The sequence below is a fragment of the Typopeltis vanoorti genome, chromosome 7 (assembly GCF_054136105.1).
Source record: "Typopeltis vanoorti isolate ZY-2024b chromosome 7, IOZ_Tvanoo_1.0, whole genome shotgun sequence".
NCBI classification, from domain to species: domain Eukaryota; kingdom Metazoa; phylum Arthropoda; class Arachnida; order Uropygi; family Thelyphonidae; genus Typopeltis; species Typopeltis vanoorti.
The window spans coordinates 143,644,991-143,668,540 of NC_143555.1; the positions used below are offsets into that span (position 1 = coordinate 143,644,991).

Sequence of the window (23,550 nt, forward strand, 5' to 3'; positions counted from 1 at the left end):
GTAAAACACATAGGATTCAGCAACCGGGATTGACTGGTTAGAGCATCTATTGTTCAGTTGAATTTCATTTTGTTTAAAAAATAGCTTACACTAGTAGCACACTCAAGATTTAATCTTGGGGGATGGGGGGAGAGTTGTATAGACGATTTGAGAATACACACTACGCATCGCATACAACCTATGACTGAGCACTACAATGATCGCTATTCATAAGTACAGTAGTATAGAAATAGAAGACACGACACAACATAAATAATAAAAAAAACGAATTTTAATAGGAAATGTTTTTAGAAAATTTTGTAGTGTTTTTTTTTTTCCTTTTTATTTTTTTGGGGGGAGACGGGCCCTTCCCCTCCCCCTCTGGCTTAGACAATATCATTTCTTTGTGGAATTAACAAATTTTCGAAAATTTGCGCCACTGGTTTAGACAATAACATTAACAAATTTTCGATTCCAGCTAATTTTCAACTTGGGAGTTCGTTATGCTCATATCTGTGTATTTCTTTATTATGTGATGCTTTCACCTTATCGCCCTTGGCAATGCTCTTAGCAAGTCCGGCTCCTTCTTATGAATGGATATATTTATGTACTAATTATTTTAAGAAATATCTACTTCTTGGATCATTTATTTATTTTTTTTCACTTCTCTCACATTTTAATAATAATATGTCTCCATATAGGCAGAACCATTTTTCTTTTGTTTCTCAATTAATTAGAATAATTATAGTGAGGGTAACTAAAATTGCACATCCAATGTATCCTTTCCTTCCTATTACGGAAATGGAACAATCAAAAGTCTTGCTGTTTAGCTTTACCGAGCCGGGAGTTCAAGTACGTTGTCTATTGTCGGTTGTGATGTTGTCGTTACGTAAGAAAATGTGTAACTACTAAATACAGTTATTGTGTTGTGAAATTCTATTTATGATAACATCAGTGATCATAAATAACATCAGTGATCGAACCGCGGTTCGATAATATCAGTGATCGAACCGCGCTAGCTAATATGCATATTCCTGACTCGAAATGTATTCAAGTAAATATTCGTAGAGTGAAAACGGAAATGCCTTGCGAACCTACTGCATTTGTTAAGACATCGATTGTGGTGTGCAGGTGAGAAAGCTATTCCTTATTTTTATTTACTTTTTAGTAACTACGCTTTTGTAGTTTTTAAATTTCTCGAAAAGTTCCAGTCAGTTAAAGGGATGAAATATTTTACGTGAGTAGGGACAGATTGTGATGCGATACCAGTTCCTATTGTCATCCCAGTTTTTTTGAAAAACGCTCGGCGAAATGTTGAGTTTTCTTGTTTATCATTAAATAAATCTTATATTGTACTATACGCTTGGGTTATATTTTCAAAAGTATGCAGTATGATATGTTTGTATACAGTCACGAAAAATTTTTACACCACCGGTCAGTCTTCTTGGATCACATGTTCTCAATTCCCTCCCACCCGATATCCATAAATAGAATGGTAAGACGTCTCGTCCGAAAGATTCATATACATAAATGATTATGTATCTGTCATTACGGAGACTAAAAAATTTAGCAACTTTTATTGCTAGCTGCAACATACTGATAGATAAGAGCTGAAAGTAAATGAAAGACTTTGAAAGTTCACACTTCCCTCATTAAGAAAATTGCATGAAATTCCCTTTCTCCCCCAGAAAAAATTTTGGCATGCTCTCATATATAGTTCCGACTTGACAATCGCTTTTTTTTTTTTTAAGTGAAATTTCGAAGACCTCTAGAATATGGAAACGTATATATGAAAATATTTGACGTGTATATTTTTGTCAGCCGTTTATGAATATAAAGGTGAAGATAATTTCAGTTGCGCTGTTTCAGACCTAGATTTTAAAAAAAAAATGGGGGGGGGGACTTGAAGGAGTATTATTGTTCCAGAAATTAGAATATAATCTTGCAAAACCACTTCCCAGATTACATGAATATAATGATTACATGGTTATAGTTGGGGGAAGAATACTTTATATAGATTTTTAAAGTACTTTTTTCCCCAGCTCTGAGGGCAAGATAGGAGGTATTTGTGTTCAGGAGCACTGTATTGGAAATACTTTGTATTCTAGAGCATCTTTGCTCTCTTTAACTAACAGTTGTAGATTTAACAAGATTCTTCTGTTTTTCATCTTGCAAAACAGGAAAATAAGCCAGAGAACATACACAATCAGACAATACTGACCTCATAGCCTTTAGGCCAAAGCACTATACACAATTAACAAGTGTATTATGTCTGTTAATTGTGCTACATTTATCAGCTTTTTTGTGGCTGCAACTGACAAAATAAATAAATAGGATTGTCATTGTTTCTACCCAGCAATTCTGGAGCCAAAGTATGGCATCTTGAGGTAATGCCAACACATGAAGAGCACCAGATGCAAGTTATTCTGTGAACAACTTTGAAGTGGGATAGTTGTAACTAGAGACATACTGTCTGACCACAGATCTGAGACCCTCAGCTGACATTGTGCCAAGAAGAGTCTCTTCCTGTTGAAGAGGAGAAAGGAATAAGGCGGCAATGTACAAATTCGTTACCAACATACCAAATCATATACATAAACATAAAATTTTCCAACAGTTGTACAAGCAAAATAGTTACCACTTTAAAAACGTCAATGTTCATAAAAGAAAAGCTAATTTTTTAACATGTAATAATAAACAACTCATCCCATCCCACAAGATGGATTGATTACATTACCTTATTATCGGAATGGATTCTCCTTCTTCTGACATGTGCAGAACTAGATAGTCACAGTCTGTCTCAAAAGATTTGGTAAACAGTAATGCTGCTGGACACAGATATTGAAGCTGTTCAAGGAATACTGAGTAGTGGGATTGGAATCCATTAAACTTCTATAGACAAGCTGACTTGGAATGAACTTAACTTATGGTATTTTTGTGTCCTGGGTGGAGGAGGAAGCAGCAGTATTTGTAATGTGTTTATTATTATTATATGACGCCTCCAGAGAGTCCAAAGACTCGTCAAGAGAAGGCTCTACAACTTTGTCTCCACCACTTAATCCACCAACTATATCAATACCATCTACTGCCCACCACCACTAGTATTTCCACAGACAATCGCAAACATCCATGCCCACGGTAGGATTCGAATCCGTAACCTCTTGGCTGGAGAATGTATATGCCATACTTTATGCCAAGGAAGAGATTAAAGGTTTTGTAAAAAGAATTTCATCTTATCTAATTTATCTATTGTCAAAAAAGGACAAAATGTTATTAATAATAATATTACATGATATCTCCACCTCATTGTGGAAGGAAAGGTTTTTTGTTTTGCACAAAATAATTCGGTGTTAAATTATAAAAGTATTGAAGTTAGGTGTCAATCTCATTGACAAATGGTAGAGAGATCATAATTTAGCAATGTAGAAGTAGATATTAATTTAGAAGTTGTGATTTATGCATTATGGTTGGTCAAATGCGAGTGCAATGAACTGTCATTTGCAAAACACTTCCTATACATTTGGTCAAATAGTTCTGTCAAAACCATGTCAGACTAAACTTAACTGAATAGCTCTGAGCTGTGAAGCCTTACTAGTGTAGTAAACAGGGAAAAATTAGAATACAAAAGGAGACTAGCACTGTAGTCCAAAGAAAATTCCACATGCAGCTGGTAGAATTATGGCAGAATGACCTTACTGGATGTAGATTGTAGTCAGATGACCAATGCAGATAACATTAGGGTATTTCATTCTGGTGATTGGGTTTGATTCCTAGAGGGATGGCAAGTGGTGAAGATTAGGTAGGGTGAATGAAGATGATGTATTTCGAATACTGAGCACTTTAGAAGTCACTAAGCCAATTGGACTGGCCTCAAATTCCCTTAAAATGTGAAACTTGTCACATTAAGGAACTGATCATGCCATTGTTCTGAATTAATGTTTAATGTAGTAAGTCTTGTAACTGGATGAGCTCCAAGTGAGGTAAAAGGCAGGCAAGACTGCATAAGGGTAGTAGTAGAATAGACTGGTTTTTGAAAGTTTATTTTTCACTTGGTTAGAATATAATAAATTTAGTTTAATCCTTAAACCTGGTGTTGCACCACCTTACCCCAGTCCTGAAGATACTTTCTCGCACAAACTTTGTTTGCTCACACTTGGATAAAGGATTAAACTAAATTTATTATATAGACTGGTTTATATTTCTTCTGTGGTTGCTAAGATTTTTGAAAAATTAGTGAAAGCTTGTATACAGACTTGGGCAAATGAAGATAATATTTATGAATGTCAGTTTTTAATAAAACAAATTAAATTTGTTAAGGAGGTGATCATAGGGAAAGGCACATGCTATGACATTTCTGGATTTTGCAAAAGGATTTTTCAGGATATCATATAAGTTGATATTTAAGTTGCAGTGTAAATGTTTATATACAGGTTAGTGGATTGGAAATTGTCTTTCTGAAAGATGTTAGTCATGTATGGGGGGTGACAGTATTTATTAGCGGAAAGGTTTCAAGTGGGTTTTCACAAGGTTTGGTACTAGGCCCCATTACTGTTCAAGCTCTGTTAATGATATTGTTACTAGAATGCAAAGAAATATTTAGTTGTTTGTAGATGATGTGAAGCTTGGGAGGGTTATGAGTCATGGTGCTGATGTTGTAGCTCTGTAGGAGGATTCTCAAACTGGAAATATGCACAAATGAATTGGAGATGTTGGTTTAATCACCTCAATGTATAGTTTGAAATTCAAGATCTGTCGATGAAGACTGCATATGCTCTTTTGGCAAAGCTGGAGAAAGCAAGGAATCTTAGTGTGGTAGGTAGGAAGTTTGGAGAATGTATTGCAAAGATGGTGAAAATAACCCAGAGGATTTCAGCAATACTGAAGAGGGCACTGGCCTGCAGAATTAAGAGGGTGGAACTACCATTCTTTTAATTTTAAGGCCCTGACTAGACTACATCTGGATTACTGGTTTCAGATCTAGTTGCCAGAATGACTAGCATTTTATCTATCTCTAACTTTGGAAAAGTTAGAGATAGATAAAATATTAGCCATTCTGGTAAATACATCTCAACAGCATAAATATCTCAATCACAGTTATCCCTGAAAACTGTTGAGAGGTTGCAAAAGGAAGTAGTAAATAAGAGTAAGAAGTAAGAGTTTTTGCATGCAGAGTAGTAGGGCATGGAATTCACTGCCTGAGAGGATGGTGAAAGTGCACACAGTGAATGTGTTTAAGAAATGATGTAATTCTGCCATCTAAGGCAGATCTCCTATATTCCTATCTACCAATTCCTAAATTCTGTCCTAACCACCACTTTAGAGATTTCAACAGGTCGATTTCTTGCCTCTGTTTTATCCTTGTTCATTGTCCCATAATAAAGGGGGAGGGGTATTTTGCTGCCTGTATGGGTACAAAGCCACAAATGAATGAGAATAATTTAATCCATTCCTTTTTCCTTCTCTATGAATGCATGTTTTAGATTTCTTAAAACATTCTTTCATTTTTCATCCGAGTTCACTGTTTTCCTAATTCAACATACCTTGTTGGATTTCTTCAGATAGCTGCTCATTAGTGACACAAATCTTAATTTACAGATTTGTCATTAATAAGCAGAGATAATTTAAAGTAATTCTATTTCTCTAAATGAATTCTTATGTTATATGAAGTGAAGTTTGAGTGTTGTTACTCTGCCAATATTCTTATCCTTTTTTTTACTCAATTTTTCCTTTTGGTAATTGGAATTTTGATATGAAATATAGTATCACAAATCCTCTGTTTTTCTTTTTTTTGAGTGTATGTTACCTACTAGTTATCATTCTGATGCCATTGGGAGCATCATGGAGTGATGATTTGTGTATGTCCATCTGAATGAAGGAAAGTGATCCTTGTGGCATACACAAATCATCACTCCATGATGCTTCCGTTTTTATGTAGCATAAAAGTGAAATAGCATAACTATTGTTACGTAATTATAACAGTATAGGCATTTTTAAAATAGTTACTGTATAAATACAGTAACTATTTTAAAAAATAATAAAAAAAGAAAAGAAAATAGGCATATCATATTATAGTTTCCCAACCATATGGGTGGGAATCACATAAAATATGAAGATTTAGATGTAGAAACAATCGTCAATCTCCTGATATATATCCCTAAGGTGTTCAAGTTATTATAGCGCTACATAGTATAGTTAAGTTTACATTATTATTAATCTCCTATCAACAATTTACCTCCAAATCAGTCTATTAGCTATGAGATCTTCAATATTGTTATATCTAACACTTCACTTCTAAGGCACTTCTAACTGAATCAATCCACCTAGACCTTGGTCTTCCTCTTCTGAGTCTTTTTCCAGCCATCCTGGCATCAAATACCTACTTTGCTAATCTTTATTCACCCATTCTATTTAAATGGCTGCACCACTTTAGATTAACTCCATTGGCACATTCTTGAATGCTAATAATGTCATGTTCCTTTCTAATATCTTCATTTTTAATATGATTCTGCCATTGATGCCATTGGTTCACTCCCTTAATTTTTCTCAGAAACTTCATATCTGTCATCTCCAGTCTTTTATTAAGTGCTTTATTTCTAACCCAACTCTCAGATCCATAACTTAAAACTTGTTTTGAACACTAGTTTGGTTTTGGCTATTTTTTCCTCTTATTTCATAGAAATTTATTTAGCTGGCTATCCACCATACCAGCTTTGCTTATTCTGTTGTCTATTTCCAGATTTACCCTGCCATCTTCACTAAAAACTGTGATTAATACCTGAAATATTTTACTTGTTCTATGGACCTGTCTATTTTCATAGTTTTGGATTTTTATTGCTGATTTTCATGCCAAATTTGTTACAACTGTTATTCAATTTAGAAAATTCTGGAGACTTGCATTAGATGTGTTTTAGGAGTACAACATCATCTGCATAAAGCAAAGAACTAAGTTTGATATCTCCACTTCTAATATCAGACCTAATGCTGCTTTCTTTCATATTGTGATTGATATAGATAAGAGTGGAGATAATGTGCATTGTTGTCTTATGCCTGATCTTGCATTAAATCATAATCCTATATTTCCTTCAGTTCTAACTGCTGACTCACAACTTAGATATCATCATGTAGCTTCCTCAATGAGAGGGCACAGCACCATGTCCTTCCAGTTCTCTGTTGGTGGCTTTCCTATAGCCACGTGATCCTGTCCATGATTTTATATCTTCAAGCCATGTCCTTCGTTTTTTTGCCTCTTGATCCTTTTCCCATAATTTTTCCTTCTAAAACTGTTAGTATCCTCTGTCCTGCTGAACCTCTCAGTATATGTCCTGCCAATCTCATCTTTCTCTGCATCATTTCCTGTAATAAAGATCTCTGTGTTCTCATTCTCTGTAGGACGTCTGTGTTTGTCACATGTTCTGTCCATGGAATTTTTAGAGCTCTCCTATAACACCACATTTCATAGGCCGTTATTTGTTGTCTTATTCTCTTCTTGAATATCCAGGTCTCACTTCCATATGTGAAAATTGGCCACACTATGTTCTTATCATTCTTTTCTTTGTCTCAATACTCACAGAACTTCTGAGCAGATCTTTATTTTTCCAGAATGCATCTTTAGCTATGGCTGTTCTTATTTTTATTTCTTTATCTTGCTTTCCATCTGCAGTAAAGTAGGTGCCTAAATATTTGTATTCTGTTGTATGTTCAATTTTCATATTGTAAATTGTAAACTATACATAGAAATGACCGACTGGACTACAGAGGTGGTGGTACAGCCATGTTTATCAGGAACTGCATCAGGCACAATGAAATACTCACTCCTCCAACCTAGAACTCACCGGTGTCGAAGTCCACACAAATTCAACTGGAAGACTTAAAATCTACGCCGCCTACAACTCCCCTGCTAAGACTCTACTATTTTCTGACTTGGATGCTGTACTAGGCACAAATGAATCCATCATCGTTGCTGGGGACTTAAACTCCAAACATCCCTCCTAGAACAGCAGAACCACAAATAAAAATGGCCGTATCCTCTTTAGCTACACAGGATTAAACAACGCTGTCGTAACAGGACCCAGTGAACCAACCCACCACAGCCCAACTGGCACAGCCAACATCCTAGACATAGTCATTCTACACAACATCAAATACCAGCACAGCATTCAAGCACTGAATGAATTATCATCAGACCAAAACCCAATCCTACTTCACTTAGGGAACAAAAATCAGTCACCTCCCCCCCCCCCCCAAAAAAAAAAAAACCTCCATCATCTAGGAGAAACTTAAGTGCTACCAGAACACATTGGTCCGGTTCCCATTATAAGAGCCAAGGAAGAAATAGACACAGCAATAAAGAACCTCACCAATCAAATCAATAAAGCCATAACAGCAGCCACAGTATCCACGATTACCCACAAACAAAATCGTCTCCCAGAAGAAATCATGGACTTAATACGGGGAAAAAAACAGACAAAGAAAAAGATATCAAACACTCATGCTCCCCAGGATAAAACAGCCCTCAACAGATTAAACAAATCTGTCCGACAAGCTCTTCAGAACCACAGGAACCAACAATGGGACAACAAGCTCACCTCCATCTCCACAGCAGATCGTTCTATATGGAAATTCCTAAACCTCAGGATCAAGCGCAAATCCCTCCCCCCTCTGCAAGCAGAACAGCACCTTGCATACATAGATGCTGACAAAGCCAAAGCCATAGCAAGAAACCTAGAGAAACAATGCAGTCCTTCATATGAGAACCTAAACATCAGCCACGTATACAAGATCCATCGTAAAGTCAGATTCGCAGTAAATCGTCTCGATGTCAATCCAAATCCTATAATGCCTACCGAAATAATCGGCATCATCAACCATCTCAAGATCAAGAAAGCCCAAGTCCTGACGGCATCACTAACCAAGTCATCAAGGCACTACCACGCAAAGCCATAGCACATCTGGCAAACATCATAAACTCCATCCTCAAATGGCAACACTTCCCCCAGTCATGGAAAATAGCTGACATCATCCCAATTCACAAACCAGGCAAAGACCCACACATACCTGAGAATTACCGTCCCATCAGCCTGCTATCCAATTTAGGGAAAATAGCTGAGAAAATCATCCTCATCAGACTCCAAGATCATGTAAACTAACTAAATATCATTCCAGAATAACAGTTTGGCTTCTGTCAAAATCACAGCACCACCCATCTGATAGAATACATCACGACCGGATTTAATTGGAATCAACACATTGGAGCTGTTCTTCCTAGACATCTCAAATGCCTTTGATAAGATCTGGCACCAAGGCCTCCTCTACAAATTTATCATCGCTAACCTTCCACTAAACATGATGCACCTGATCAAATCATATCTCTCTCCAACAGGAGGATGCAAGTCAAAATCAATGAAACAGTCTCAACCCAATGGAAAATCCTTGCTGGAGTTCCTCAAGGATCACTGCTAGCCCCGATCCTGTTCAACATCTATATGGCAGACATCCCTCAAAATCCTCTCACATCCACCATCGCCCTTTATGCAGATGACATGGCTATTCTAGCCAGATCTCGCCAACCACATCTCGTTACCAAAAAACTACAAGACACCATCCTGAATCTAGAAAAATGGTTTAAAGACTGGCAACTACAATTAAACCCCCAGAAAAGCACAACGATACTCTTCATAAGAAGACGAGCATCCCCCAAAGGAGACATCACCCTGTTCAACTCTAAAATTCCCTGGAAAACTGAAGCAAAATACCTAGGAATACTTCTCGATAAGCGATTATCCTTCAACAGCCACATCAAGAGCACATGCACCAAAGCTTCAAAAGTTATCGTCCAGCTATATCCATTGATCAACAGACACAGCAAACTAAGCTCAAGAAATAAAATACTACTGTACAAGAGTGATCCGTCCCACAGTCATATACGCCTCCCCAGCCTGCAGCCATACCTGCAAGACAAACATCTTCAAGCTACAAAGACTACAGAACAAATGCCTGCGAATGATTCTGGATGCCCCGTGGTTCATCAGGAACGCCCAGATCCATCGAGACATGAATATCCCCTACATCTCTCCATTACTATGCTCCCTAGCAGAGAAATTCTTTATGAAGACATCTACGGATCCAAACCAACTAATACAGCAAGCCAGAAACTATGACTGCAATGACCACTGGAAACATAAAAGACCGAAAGCCATCCTAACAACCAATGATGAATAACCACCTCTGCCCACTCAGGGCAAGCTACAATAGCTCACAAATCTCTCCCATCACTGCTCCCGAAACAGACAACAGGGAATATGAAAAGCGTCAAGCTTCACCCTCTGCACCATATATGTCCTGCATCCTGCGAGTTGAAATGCTAACTCTCTTCAACCGAATTCCATATGTGAAACTGCCATAACATTCATTTTATATATATATATATATATATATATTACTTAGTTTTAACACTTTTAAGAATTTTAACACGTTCGGTTGAATTTTATTGCTTCCTTGGGAAATCGAACTCGCACACATCTAATTAATAACAATAGTTTTTAGTTAGATAGTGTGTTTGCTCATGCAACATATGTTTTGTTTCAGTCTATGCAGCATAGTTTCTGTATGAGGGGATATGCGATTCATTAGTGTGTTTTTATCCCAGTTGTCTCTAATTGCACTATTTGTTGAGAAATATATTACACAGACTCCTCATACCTTATTCACTGGCATAATAAAAGTACTTGTTTTTATTGCCTCTGCAGTATAGTGGCTGTTAGGGAGGAGTGTTGTGTTGTTTACCACTGCAAGGGAGTTACTATCTCCCCACATGAACTTGTTGAAGCTTTTTTTCATGCGTGAAATATATGAAGTATATAACTTTTATTGATAACAGAAAATTAGCTCGGATGACAGTGATAATATAAAACGAGTTTTGATATGTATATAAAGTCAATGGACAGGAAAATTTGGAGCTTCCCTGGAGAGCATTCGAAGTAAATACAATTAACCACTGCTTTGAAATGAAACATATGAATAAGCAATATTTACTAATATTCATTAAGCATCGAAATACACAGGAAGCAAAGTTTGTGAACCAACACCAATGTGTGAATTTTTCCATTAAAATATAAAAATAACAAAAAAAGAAATAATAAATAATAAAAGTTAAATACGTTTCTTTTAAAATAAAAAAATCTACTTAGTCTAAAAACATTTAAAATTTGTTTTCATTATTTCACGCCCCCCCCTCAACAAAATCTACGGCCCCCAAAGGGGCCGCGGCCCACAGTTTGGGAAGCACTGCCTTAAACTGATTCACTGATTCAGTCTAAGGGGAGATCATTACGATAAACCTACTCACTTTTTTGTATGTTCACAAGAGAAATAGACAAAGGTAATTTCTATGAAGATGCACGGTTAGCCGAATGATTACACGCTCCGCAACCATATGCCTAGGAAAGGAGTGTCCTGCATTCGATTCCCATTGCTGACGTGAGGAGGTTAAGGATCTTTCTCAGAATCCGTATGTTGAGGCTTAAGTGCTGTGAAGAATTCATGTTGGAGGTTTAATGGAATATTAACAGCACTGAAATAGGATTAAAACTAATTTTAATAATTTCAATATTTTTTCTCCGTCACACAGACATCTTCAGGGATTACAAAAAAAACTTTATGTAACAACACACACAAATATAATACACTAGTGAGTGAAACTAAAGTCCTATCTAGATGGTACGCCCTCTATGGGCATTTGCAGGTGGCCTAGGATGTAAAGAGGGATCTCTGATAATTAATGTTTCCTAAATTTTGGGAAGTTTAATGCAACCGTATTTGTTTAAATTCAGTTGATTCCTGGGTGGAGATGCAGATTCTAAGAATAGTCTTTCTTTTTTGAATTTACTTTGGTGGAGTATGGTGGTTTTTTTCCCAGGAGATCCTATGGGTTGTATCCAAAACATGGTCTGCAAGGCCAGATTGACCATAATCGTGATTGCAGATTATGGTCAATCTGGACTTGAGCTCTTTTAACCAGATGGTTACTGATCTGACTGGCTGTCTGAAGTAAGCCAGCTCACAGGCACAAGGTACTCTACTTAAATTAAGGGGATATTAAATCCCACATCGTTTTAAAACCAAATAAGAAACTCAAAAATTGGAATCAGAGAGTTTCTTGCTGAATATAGTAAACTATAAAGTATCGGCGACACTAGCGTTAGCCAATGCAAGTGATCGTAGTACAATACCGGACGACTCGTTGCAAAGGTGGGGGAAGTTCAGATCGCTATTCTTAGGTATTTTCCATAATGTAAAAACGCATTTCCTAGGAAATGTATGCTGTTATTACATTATGGAGGGAGGTCACTCCCCAGACCGGTTTCAGCCTTTTTTGAGGCTTCATCAGTGAGTAGCTAGACCTAATACCAAAGTGTATAGTGAAAAGAACTTATGTACTCTGCGAACGAGTTTTCCAAACAGGTGCAACCATTAAGTTACTTAAGTATAAAGAGCTAATAAGCTTCATTTCGGCAATGAAAACATTACTTAAATTTAGGATTTTAAATTTAATTTAATTTTTTAGGATCACTTGCATTGGCTAACGCTAGTGTCGCCGATACTTTATAGTTTACTATATTCGGCAAGAAACTCTCTGATTCCAATCTTTGAGTTTCTTATTCGGTTTTAAAACTATGTGGGATTTAATATCCCCTTAATTTAAGTAATGTTTTCATTGCTGAAATGAAGCTTATTAGCTCTTTATACTTAAGTAACAAGGTACTCTATATACTCCAGGCACTGAGAGAGGAGGGAGCTGGTCTTTGATGGAACGGATAAGGGTAGCAAGTTTACGGTTGAGCTTAAAAGCTGTATGGAGGGTGTACTTTTTAATGATCTGGCTATTTTTTCTGATGTACCACAGATGTAAGGTATGGTGATGGCATTTATGAAGTCCTGAAAAGATGGTCGGGGAATGGGGAAGGACTTGATTATTTTTCAATTCTGTAGTCACTGTGGATTGGAAAGGAAGGTGTCGTGTATGTTTGAGTTCGGTTGAAGGGGCAGTTTCACTGGAACAAAGATTGTGGGCTCTATTGGTAAGGTTAGCAAAATGAGCACCTATTTGTTGAAAAATAAACTCCTTCTGTCTATCGCTCTCGCTATCTTCAGTAGTTATTCTTTCATATTCATTATTTCTTTTACTTGCAGCACAATGATATAGTACGCCCACCGTTTAGGTCTGTCGTTGGCTCGGTGCCAAGAAGAGTCAATTCATGTTGAAGGGGAGAAAGAAGTAAGGCGATGTATGAATTGGTCACCACCTTACTTGATATAAAGCACGCGAAATCACGAGCTTTATACGTAAAATTTTCCAACTGTTATACAAGCAAAATAGTTACCACTTTAAAAACTACAATGATCTTAAAAGTTAATAAAAATAAAAATGAAGTTAATTTTCCTACATGCAATAATAAACACTCATTCTTCAATACGGATTAATTACCCTATTATCGGAATGGATTCTCCATGTGCAGAAGTATTTAAGAGTCTTGTATCTGTGGGTGTACTATAGGATTCTTTGGGGTTGTCTTTAGCTTGTAGAGCCAGTTTCTTTTCATACTTAGACTTAGCTTTACGTACAGCGGTTGACTCATCTAGCCTGCTGCTTATAATTTTCATAACAGATATCATCCTTCTTTACACGGTATTCATTCCACATCATACTTTACTTATGAATCTCTTGCGTGATAAGATTACATATCCATTATGCTCCTAATCTATTTATTCTTCGAACTCTAGGCACACATTCTCATATTGCATTAATTCATATTGCACACATTCTCATATATCACACTGCTTATACTCTATATCCTTTCCATCTAACAACTGATACCATGGCATGGAATCAGGTATACTCCTCAGCTGGTCATAATTTCCTGCTTTGTAAACCTTTTCTCAAGGAGGAAATAAGAGATCTGGGGCTGATAGTGGATAAGTATCTGAAATTTAGGAGACACATAGCCAAAATTGTGAAGACAGCACAAAGGCTTCTGGGAATGATGCAGACGACACTGACTTGTAGGGAGATTCTTGTTCCATTGTATAAGGCTTTGATTAGACCACACATGAACTATTGTGCCCAGATTTGGTCACCTGGTTTTCAGAAGGATGAAGAGATGTTGGAAAGGGTCCAGAGGCGAGTGACTAAGGTAGTTTCTAACCTCTGGAATATCGAGTATGAGGAAAGATTGAGCAGATGCAACTTGCAGAGTCTGGTGGACTGGAGAAAGAGGGGAGATATGATAGAGACCTGCAAGTTATTAAGGGGTTGTAATAGGATCAATGTTGAAGAGGTGCTACAGAAAATAGTGGGAGGTCATCCCTGGAAACTGCATAAAGAGGGTGTGAGTAGGGGAGTGAAAAGTGGGTTTTTTCATGCAGAGTTGTGAATGATTGGAATGCCTTGCCTGAGAGTGTGGTGTCTACAGAGAATTTGAGTGTGTTTAAAGCACGGTATGATGAGCTGTGTGTATGATAAAAGGACCTCCTAGATGAGCGTTTGATAATAATAATCTTACTCACTTCCCAAGTGAGTAATACATGGTCACTGTCACCAACTGGAGGCATAATAGTCATGTTTTTAATTGAAATCCCTTTGACACCATAATCAAATCTATCACATGCTAATTGAGGAAGTTATTTTGCAACAGCTCAGTAAATTCGATTTCATGCTTCTCATGAGATTTTACTGCTATCCAATCAGTGTTTGGATAATTAAAGTATCTCATTATGATTACTCTTTTTGCACCCATTATGCTCCTCATGCAATTGATTGCTATCATTATAGATCTACTTGCCACCACAGTATCCCTCTTCTTTCAAATTTCATGCTTAATCTCTTTATTCATCCATTTGGCACCTCATTTATTCAGTCTTTTGACCTTGAGAATACATTATCTTGTAGGATAAAGGAAATGATATTTAAATATAAAGAGCCAATAGGCTTCATTTCGGCGATATAAACATTATTCAAATTAAGGGGATATTAAATCCCACATTGCTATCCAAATTCTCTGATTCCAATCTTTGAGTTTCTTATTTGGTTTTAAAACAATATGGGATTTAATATCCCCTTAATTTGAATACTGAAAATGATATTGTTATGCAATATGATATGGATGATAGCGCCCATCTTTACCCTCAAGATTTTTAATTGATACCAAGGAAATTAAGGGGTATTCAAAGAAGATTCTCCAAGTGTGCAGAGGGATTATATTATAACTATTAAATGATTCTCTTAATTATGATAGCTATGAGAATAATTTAGTTGTAGTCTTATGAATTTAACTAACAGGGGATGGAGATGATTTAATTGAACTTTATAAGTTAAAGGCATATTACAAAATAGCAGAAGTTTGCATTTGGCTGAACCAGGCTCTTCAAAGAGCAGTTTTCTACTGCTATGGTAGAAAAATAGGTGAAATGGCATTCATCATAGATTATAGAAGTATTGAATTTATGTAAATTTAAGACAGAATTAAAGTTTTAATATCTGGAAGATAGATTAATAATGATTTAAAATTTAATAATGATTGCTAATTTAGCACTGCTGAACATGATATATTGTTATTCCCTCAGCCATATGGCTGGTGGGGGTAACACTAGTCTACCATACTAGGGTGGTAGACTTTGTTGGTATAGACAAAGCCCAAAAGGCTTTGTCTATACCGACTGAACTACAGAGGCTCCTTATTGTTATGTGTCTGCAGGGGTGCACCAGTAGTGTCATGCGCCTGTGTGCAAAACTTTAGTTGTCACCCCTATACCCCTCCCCCCAGTAAAAAAATCACTTTATAAAAACATATCAGTGAGTAAAAATGAAATACAAAATATATTAATTATAAGTTTATTGAACAAAAAGCAGAAATTGCAAAGAAATGTGGATTTGGAAAATATTAAAGTAAATAAATAATAAAAGAAGTAAAGAAATGGTTAAATAAATATTGAAACAGAAAAATTATTAGTGAATTGAACTTTTCTAGTTCAATTTTCTTTCTTTCTTTAATAAAAATTATCCTTCTAAACTGTGCTATATTTTAAAATTATCTCAACTTTAAAGCCATTTTTATAAATATTTATGCTTAAGTGCCAGTGGTGTATACTCAATTAAATTTAATGGAATTAATACAGCACAGAAATAAACAGGTTTAATTATTAATTAAATATAATTAAACATCAAGCAAATATCTTTTGTCTCTAAGCACTGAGTGACTTTTTTATTTATTTAGTTTGCATTTGGAGAGTTTCAGTATTTCTATAGCTTTGCCAGACTGCTGTGAAGAAAGACAATCTTCTTAATTGAAGAGAACCACTCTTCATATTGCAATGTCAGGACAAGGGAAACTCGTTTAAAATATATATATATAATATAAAAAAAAAAGCCAAAATAGGATGAGAAAATCGGCCATCTAGTGAAACATTTTAGATGTGAAAACTTTTTAACTTAAGTGTGGGGGGATAAACTGTCATAGTTGATCATGTTGGAGGCTTAATGGATTTTTTACAACACTCAAAAAGAATTAAAATAGAATTTAATACTTCCTATATTTCGTCCTAGTCACTAGGACATCTACGGGGATTACAAAAAACAATTAATGTAACATGCATGCACAATCTTTGTTCCAGTGGAACCACCCTTACTACTGAGCTTAACCACATACACAACACTTTCCTCTCCAATGGCTACAGTGAACACAGCATCAAAAAAATAATCAGTTCCTCCTCCATTCCCCATCCTTCTCGTCAACAAGATTTTAAAAATGCCATCACCATACCCTACATCTGTGGCACATCTGAAAAAATAGCCAAGATACTAAAAAAGTACAACCTACACACACAGCATATAAGCCCTACCGCAAACTTGCTACCCTTATCCGTTCTATGAAAGATCAGCTCCCTCCTCTCTCGCTGCCTGGAGTTTACAAAGTACCCTGTTCCTGTAAACTGGCGTACTTTGGACAGACAGGCAGATCAGCATCCATCTGCCTAGAGGAACACAAGTCTTACATCTGTAAACACAACTATGGCCATTCAGGCTTGGCTGACCATGTTTTGGACACCACCCACAGAGTATCATGGAAGAAAACCACCATGCTCCATCACAGCAAATTCAAGAAAGAGAGACTTTTCTTAGAAGCAGCAGCAGCTCTCAGAAACCAACCAAATCTTAATAAATACAGTTGCATTAAGCTTCCGAAGATTTGGGAAACGCTCATCACCAGAGGTCCCACCTTACATTCCAGGCCACCTACTACCGCCCTTAGAGGGCGCTCCACCTAGATAGGACTTTAGTGTCACCCACGTGGTTGGGCTTAGTATTGTAAGATTTGTGTGTGCATGTTACATTAATTGTTTTTTTGTAATCCCCGTAGATGTCCTAGTGACTAGGACGAAATATGAGAAGTATTAAATTCTATTTTAATTCTTTTTGAGTGTTGTAAAAAATCCATTAAGCCTCCAACATGATGTCCTCACAGCACTTAAGCATCTACACATGAATGTCATAGTTGATTATGGGGGATTTTAATTATGGTGATATCAATTGGAAGGAGGAAATATCACGTAGCAAAAAGGAAATGGAGTTCATACATCTTCTACGAGATAATTACTTGAAACAGCACGTAACTGAAGGGACACGTGGTGTGAGAGTGTTGGACCTGGTTATTGGTTCAGAGGTTATATGCATAAGTAAGGTGTCCTCGTTACCTCCAGTTGGTGAAAGCGATCATGTGGTATTGACTTGGGAGGTTGCAAAATCTGTGGATTTTTCTATTAAGAAGGGGTATGTATGGAACTACAGGTTAGGCAATTATAACAAGCTTCGGAGTGAGCTTGCAGCCATCCCATGGCAGAACATATTGCAAGGGAAAGATGTTAGCAGTGCTTGGGATAAAATCAGCGGGTATCTGAGGAAAGCAATATCAGATTGTGTCCCCATGGTCAGGAGGTCAAACAAGGCAGGCATTAGATGGATGAGCAGTAGTATCAAGCTTGAACTGCAAAAAAAGAAAATGTTATGGAGAATTTACAAGGAGAAGGGCGATCAGAACACCCATGAGCAGTACAAGGCTCAAGCTAGGAAGGTTACCAGCATAGTAAGAAAAGCTAAATCAGATTATGAGAAGACCTTAGCCAAAGAGATCAAGGGTAATCCCAAAGAGTTCTTCCGCTATGTGGCAAGTAAGAGGAAGAATGACTTCGGAAGGATAACCTTAGTGGGTGCTGATGGTATTGAGGTGACAAAATCAGATGTAATAGTCGAGTTACTGAGTGATCACTTCTCAAAAGTCTATCACCCAAGTGAGGATATCTCTATACCTATAGCAATACCTAATGTGAGAATTGAAGCTAAAGAATCAGAAGTATTAAATATATTGCAAAACTTAAATGCAAACACTGCGGTAGGCTTAGATGGAATATCAGCTCGGGTGTTGCGTGAATGTGCAAATGAATTGTCAACCCCTCTTACCTGGATATTTAATTTAAGTTTGAACTCTGGTATGGTCCCTAGGGAGTGGAAGTTAGGCAAAGTGGTTCCTTTGCATAAGGGTGGCTCTAAAACTGCGGTATTGAATTACAGACCAATCACCATCTCAGGAGTAGTGGTAAAAGTATTGGAAAAGTTGGTTAAAGACAAAATTCAAGAATGGGTGGATCAGGATATGATACTCTATAGAGGCCAACATGGTTTTGTTAAAGGTAGATCCTGCCTTAGCAATCTATTAACTATTCATAATAGAATAACATCAGAGTTGGACAAAGGAACTGGCTACACAGTGGTACTTCTGGATTTTGCTAAGGCTTTTGACAGGATACCCCATAGAACACTGTTACGCAAATTGGAGCAGATGGGAATGGATATTAAATTGGTGATATGGATAGGAGAATGGCTCAGGGAGAGATACCATAAGGTGGTGTATGGGGGAGCCGAGTCCAGAATGAGGCAGGTGACCAGTGGTGTGCCTCAGGGCTCTGTGCTTGGGCCAATGTTGTTTAATTTGTATATAAATGATATAGGAAACGGCTTAAAGGGAGATATTCAGTTGTTTGCTGATGATGCAAAGTTGTGTAGTGCAATAAAAAATCAAGCTGATGTTGAAAGTTTGCAGGAGGATTTAAATAAGCTGGTAAAATGGGCAAAAGAAAATGGATGTCAGTTCAATGTGGAAAAGTGTAAAGTCATGCATTTTGGGATTAAAAGATTACCAGCTGTGTACTACATCGATGGAAAGGTACTCCAAGAGATTGATGAGGCTAGGGACTTAGGGGTATTGGTAGATAGGGAGATGAAGTTCAGAGGACACATTGCTAAGGTGTCCAAGATTGCACATAGGATTACTTGGTTGTTGAGGAACACACTGACATCCAGAGATAAGGAGGTTATTATTCCCCTTTATAAAGCATTGATACTTCCACATTTGGATTACTGTGCTCAGGTCTGGTCACCTGGATTCCTTGGAGATGAGGAGGCTGTGGAGAGGGTTCAGAGAAGAGTGACCAAGTTGGTGAGTGATATAAAAAATGCTCCCTACATTGATAGATTGAGAGCTTGTGGATTGCAGAGGTTGGTTGATAGGCGAAGAAGAGGGGATATGATAGAAACATTCAAATTACTAAAAGGTTTTTATAGGATTGATGCAGGGGAAATGTTTCAGCTGTGTGATAGTGATGGAAGAACAAGAGGTCATCTCTGGAAATTAAAGAAGAGTGTGGTTAACAAAGGTGTCAGAACAAGGTTTTTTGCCTGGAGGGTGGTGAATGAGTGGAATTCATTGCCTGACTTTGTTGTGAGCTCTTCATCTGTAAATGAATTCAAGAAGAGATATGACAGATATTGTTTTGCTAGTTTGGGTCTCCCGCGATGAGGCTACTGACTCCATGGAGATACCCGTAATAATAATAATAATATGCCTTTGTATAAAGACATGAGACAGAATCATATTGAAATCATAGTTTTAATTTTTTTTTTTTTTTTGTAGTGAACTGAGGTTGGGCAAATTGATCTTGAACAAGATAAATGATGTTGGCACTGCTGATAGGTCTAAACAACTACTAGGAGAGGCTAAGTAGCTGAACAACCAAACTTGGTTTTCAAGAGTATTTCAGTGAGAAAATACTCTCATTAACTAGTTGAAGCATGGTGACACACTGATAGTTGGTGCATTTCTCAAGAACAGTAATGCAAATAAAATAAATAATAATACAGAATGTCCCAGAAATAGGTCATAATTTTAAACACATTTATCTATAGAACAGTGCTAGAAAGATTAAATAAACAGCATGCTATTGTGAAATAGCATGCTGTTTATTTATAATTATAACCTTATTCCAACAATCTACTAAGTTTAGAATTCCTTTTTTCGAAAAAAATTTTTTATTTGGAGGCAAAAAATGATATCAAACTCCTTTGGACATCATCTTGCGAACGGAAGGTTTTATTTCTTATGCTGTGTTCTAAGGACCTGAATAAGTGATAGTCACTAGGGGCAATATCCAGTGAATATGGGAGATGTAGAAGTTCCCATCTAAACCGCCTAATTTTTTCTTGGGTCATTCTTGCAGAATGTGGTTTTGCATTATCTTGCTTCAAAATTACCTCTTTTCGATTGACAAGCGCAGGACGTTTGATTAACAATACTTGATGTAGTCGCTCTAATTGTTCACAGTAGATGGCTGCTGTGATAGTCTTACCTTGTTCCATGAGTTTGTAATGAAATGCACCACCAAATGCACAACAGAACCTTTTGTGGATGAAGTCCATCTTTAGGTGTTGGAATTAGTTTGATTTGGAGAAAGCAACTGTTTCTGTTTTTTGTGTTTATTATTCTTATACAGCACCTATTTTTCGCCACCAATTATGACTCATTCCAAAAAGGGGTAATTTTGTTGTCTGGTCAACAATGAATTGCAAATTGCCCGCCTCTGTGCTTTATTGTTTTCTGACAGTTCATACGGTACCTATACACCCTGTTTAAGAACCTTGCAACTCTTATGTAAGTGCTCTTGGACAGTTGACCATGATGAATTAAGTTTCTCTGCTAATTCTTGTATGGTTTGTTTTGGATCTGATTCAATGAGAGTCTTAAGAGCATCGTCATCTAGAGTAAGAGGCCTTCCAGATCGAGGACGATCAGAGAGATCAAAATTTTTTTCTGCAAATCTCCTAAACCATCGCTAACATTTGTTAACCTTCAATACGTCTCCATAAGTTGAGCAAATGATTTTGGTAGCCTCGATAGCATTCTTTCCTTGGTGAAACAAAAATAGCATACAATGACTTAAATGGTGCTCTTCAACTGTAAAGTCTGCCATATTAAAAAAATAATCTAAAATTTAAAAAAGCAGATTTTTTTTAAATAGAAAAGTAATGATAATATTTAAATAAAAATCATCAAATTTAATAATTTATGTGTTATTTAAGAAAAAACAATCTGCTAAAAATGACCTATTAAAAATAATTGATTAATTTCCGGTCCCCCTTATATTACCAAGGGAACAAAATAAAGGGTCCATGTGTTGAGGCTTAAGTGCTGTGCAGAATTCATGTTGGAGGTTTAATGGAATAATTATCAGCACTGAGAAAGGATTAAAAATAATTTTAATACTTCCAATATTTCGTCTGTCACAGAGACATCTTCAGGGATTACAAAAAACTTCTTGTAACAACACGCACACAAAAGCAATACAGTAGTGAGTGAAACTAAAGTCCTATCTAGACTTTGGTGCCCTCTATGGGCATTTGCAGGTGGCCTAGGATGTAAAGAGGGATCTCTAATAATTAATGTTTCCCAAATTTTGGGAAGTTTAATGCAACAGTATTTGTTTAAATTAGGTTGATTCCTGAGTGCCGATGCAGATTCAAAAAATAGTCTTTCTCTTTTGAATTTACTATGGTGAAGCATGGTCGTTTTTTTCCAGGAGATCCTGTGGATAGTATCCAAAACATGGTCTGCAAGGCCAGATTGATCATAATCGTGATTGCAGATGTAAGATCTGTATTCCTCTAACCGAATCGATGCTGACCTGCATGTCTGTCCAAAGTAAGCCAGTTTACAGGTACAAGGTACTCAATATACTCCAGGCACTGAGAGAGGAGGGAGCTGGTCTTTGGTGGAACGGATAAGGGTAGCAAGTTTACAGTAGGGCTTAAAAGCTGTATGGAGGCTGTACTATTTTAATGATCTGGCTATTTTTTCTGATGTACCGCAGATGTAAGGTATGGGGATGGCATTTCTGTAGTCCTTCTGAAGAGGTGGTCGGGAAATGGGGAAGGATTTGATTATTTTTTTAATCCTGTGGTCATTGGAAAGGAAGGTGTTGTGTGTGCGAGTTCAGTTGAAAGAGCAGTTTCACTGGAACAAAGATTGTGGGCTCTATTGGTCAGAGTTTTAATAATGCCATATTGCTGAGAGGGGTGGTGGTGGGAGTGTTTGTGAATGTATCTGCCTGTATGAGTAGGTTTTCTATATACTGAGAAAGAAAGGTTACCATTAGAAGGCGTGTTACTAAGGTGTCCAGGTAAACTATTGTTATTTTCTTTTTCGGTCGTAAACTGGATTCTTGGATGTAGACTATTGAGGTGACTGAGGAAGGAAAAACGCGCCATAGACTCTTTCCCTCTAAAACCTTATATCTGGCTAAGATATGTAGATGATATGTTCTCTATTTGGCCTCATGGCTCAGACACAGTAGATTTCCTCCTCGGTCACCTCAATAGTCTACATGCAAGAATCCAATTTATGATGGAAAAAGAAAATAACAATAGTTTACCCTTCCTTGGACACCTTAGTAACATGCCTTCCTAATGGTAACCTTTCTTTCTCGGTATATAGAAAACCTACTCATACAGGCAGATACATTCACAAACTCCCCTCCCCTCTCTCTCAGCAATATGGTATTATTAAAACTAACCAATAGAGCCCACAATCTTTGTTCCGGTGAAAATGCCCTTTCAACTGAACTCAATGGCTACAATGACCACAGGATTAAAAAAATAATCAAATCCTTCCCGATTCCCCGACCACCTCTTCAGAAGGACTACAGAAATGTCATCACCATACCTTACATCCGCAGTAGATCAGAAAAAAATAGCCAGATCATTAAAAATGTACAGCGTCCATACAGCTTTAAGCCCTACCGTAAACATGCTGCCCTTATCCGTTCCACCAAAGACCAGCTCCCTCCTCACTCAGTGCCTGAAGTATATAGAGTACCTTGTGCCTGTAAACTGGCTTACTTTGGGCAGACAGGCAAGTCAGCATCCATTCGGTTAGAGGAACACAGATCTTACATCTGCAATCACGATATGGTTAATCTGGTCTTGCAGACCATGTTTTGGATACTACCCACAGGATCTCCTGGAAAAAATGACCATGCTTCACCATAGTAAATTCAAAAGAGAAAGACTGTTTTTTTGAATCTGCATCGGCACTCGGGAATCAACCTAATTTAAACAAATACGGGTGCATTAACCTTCCCAAAATTTGGGAAACATTAATTATTAGAGATCCCTCTTTACATCCTAGGCCACCT

The 23,550-nt window shown here is 37.1% G+C and overlaps 1 protein-coding gene across 4 annotated transcripts in view; it reads left to right on the plus strand.

The window, feature by feature from the left end:
* Window positions 1-23,550, plus strand: part of LOC150105147 (inactive fucosyltransferase B-like) — a 124,697-nt gene that overhangs the window by 94,402 nt on the left and 6,745 nt on the right. Inside the window, exon 1 of one of the 4 annotated variants that reach the window (XM_090395507.1) lies at window positions 827-1,110. The exons of the other annotated variants lie outside the window; for them this stretch is intronic. The gene's annotated coding sequence lies outside the window, so the exon portion shown is untranslated. Of the gene's footprint in view, window positions 1-826; window positions 1,111-23,550 lie in introns of those variants that run through there. 4 annotated transcript variants of the gene reach the window in all.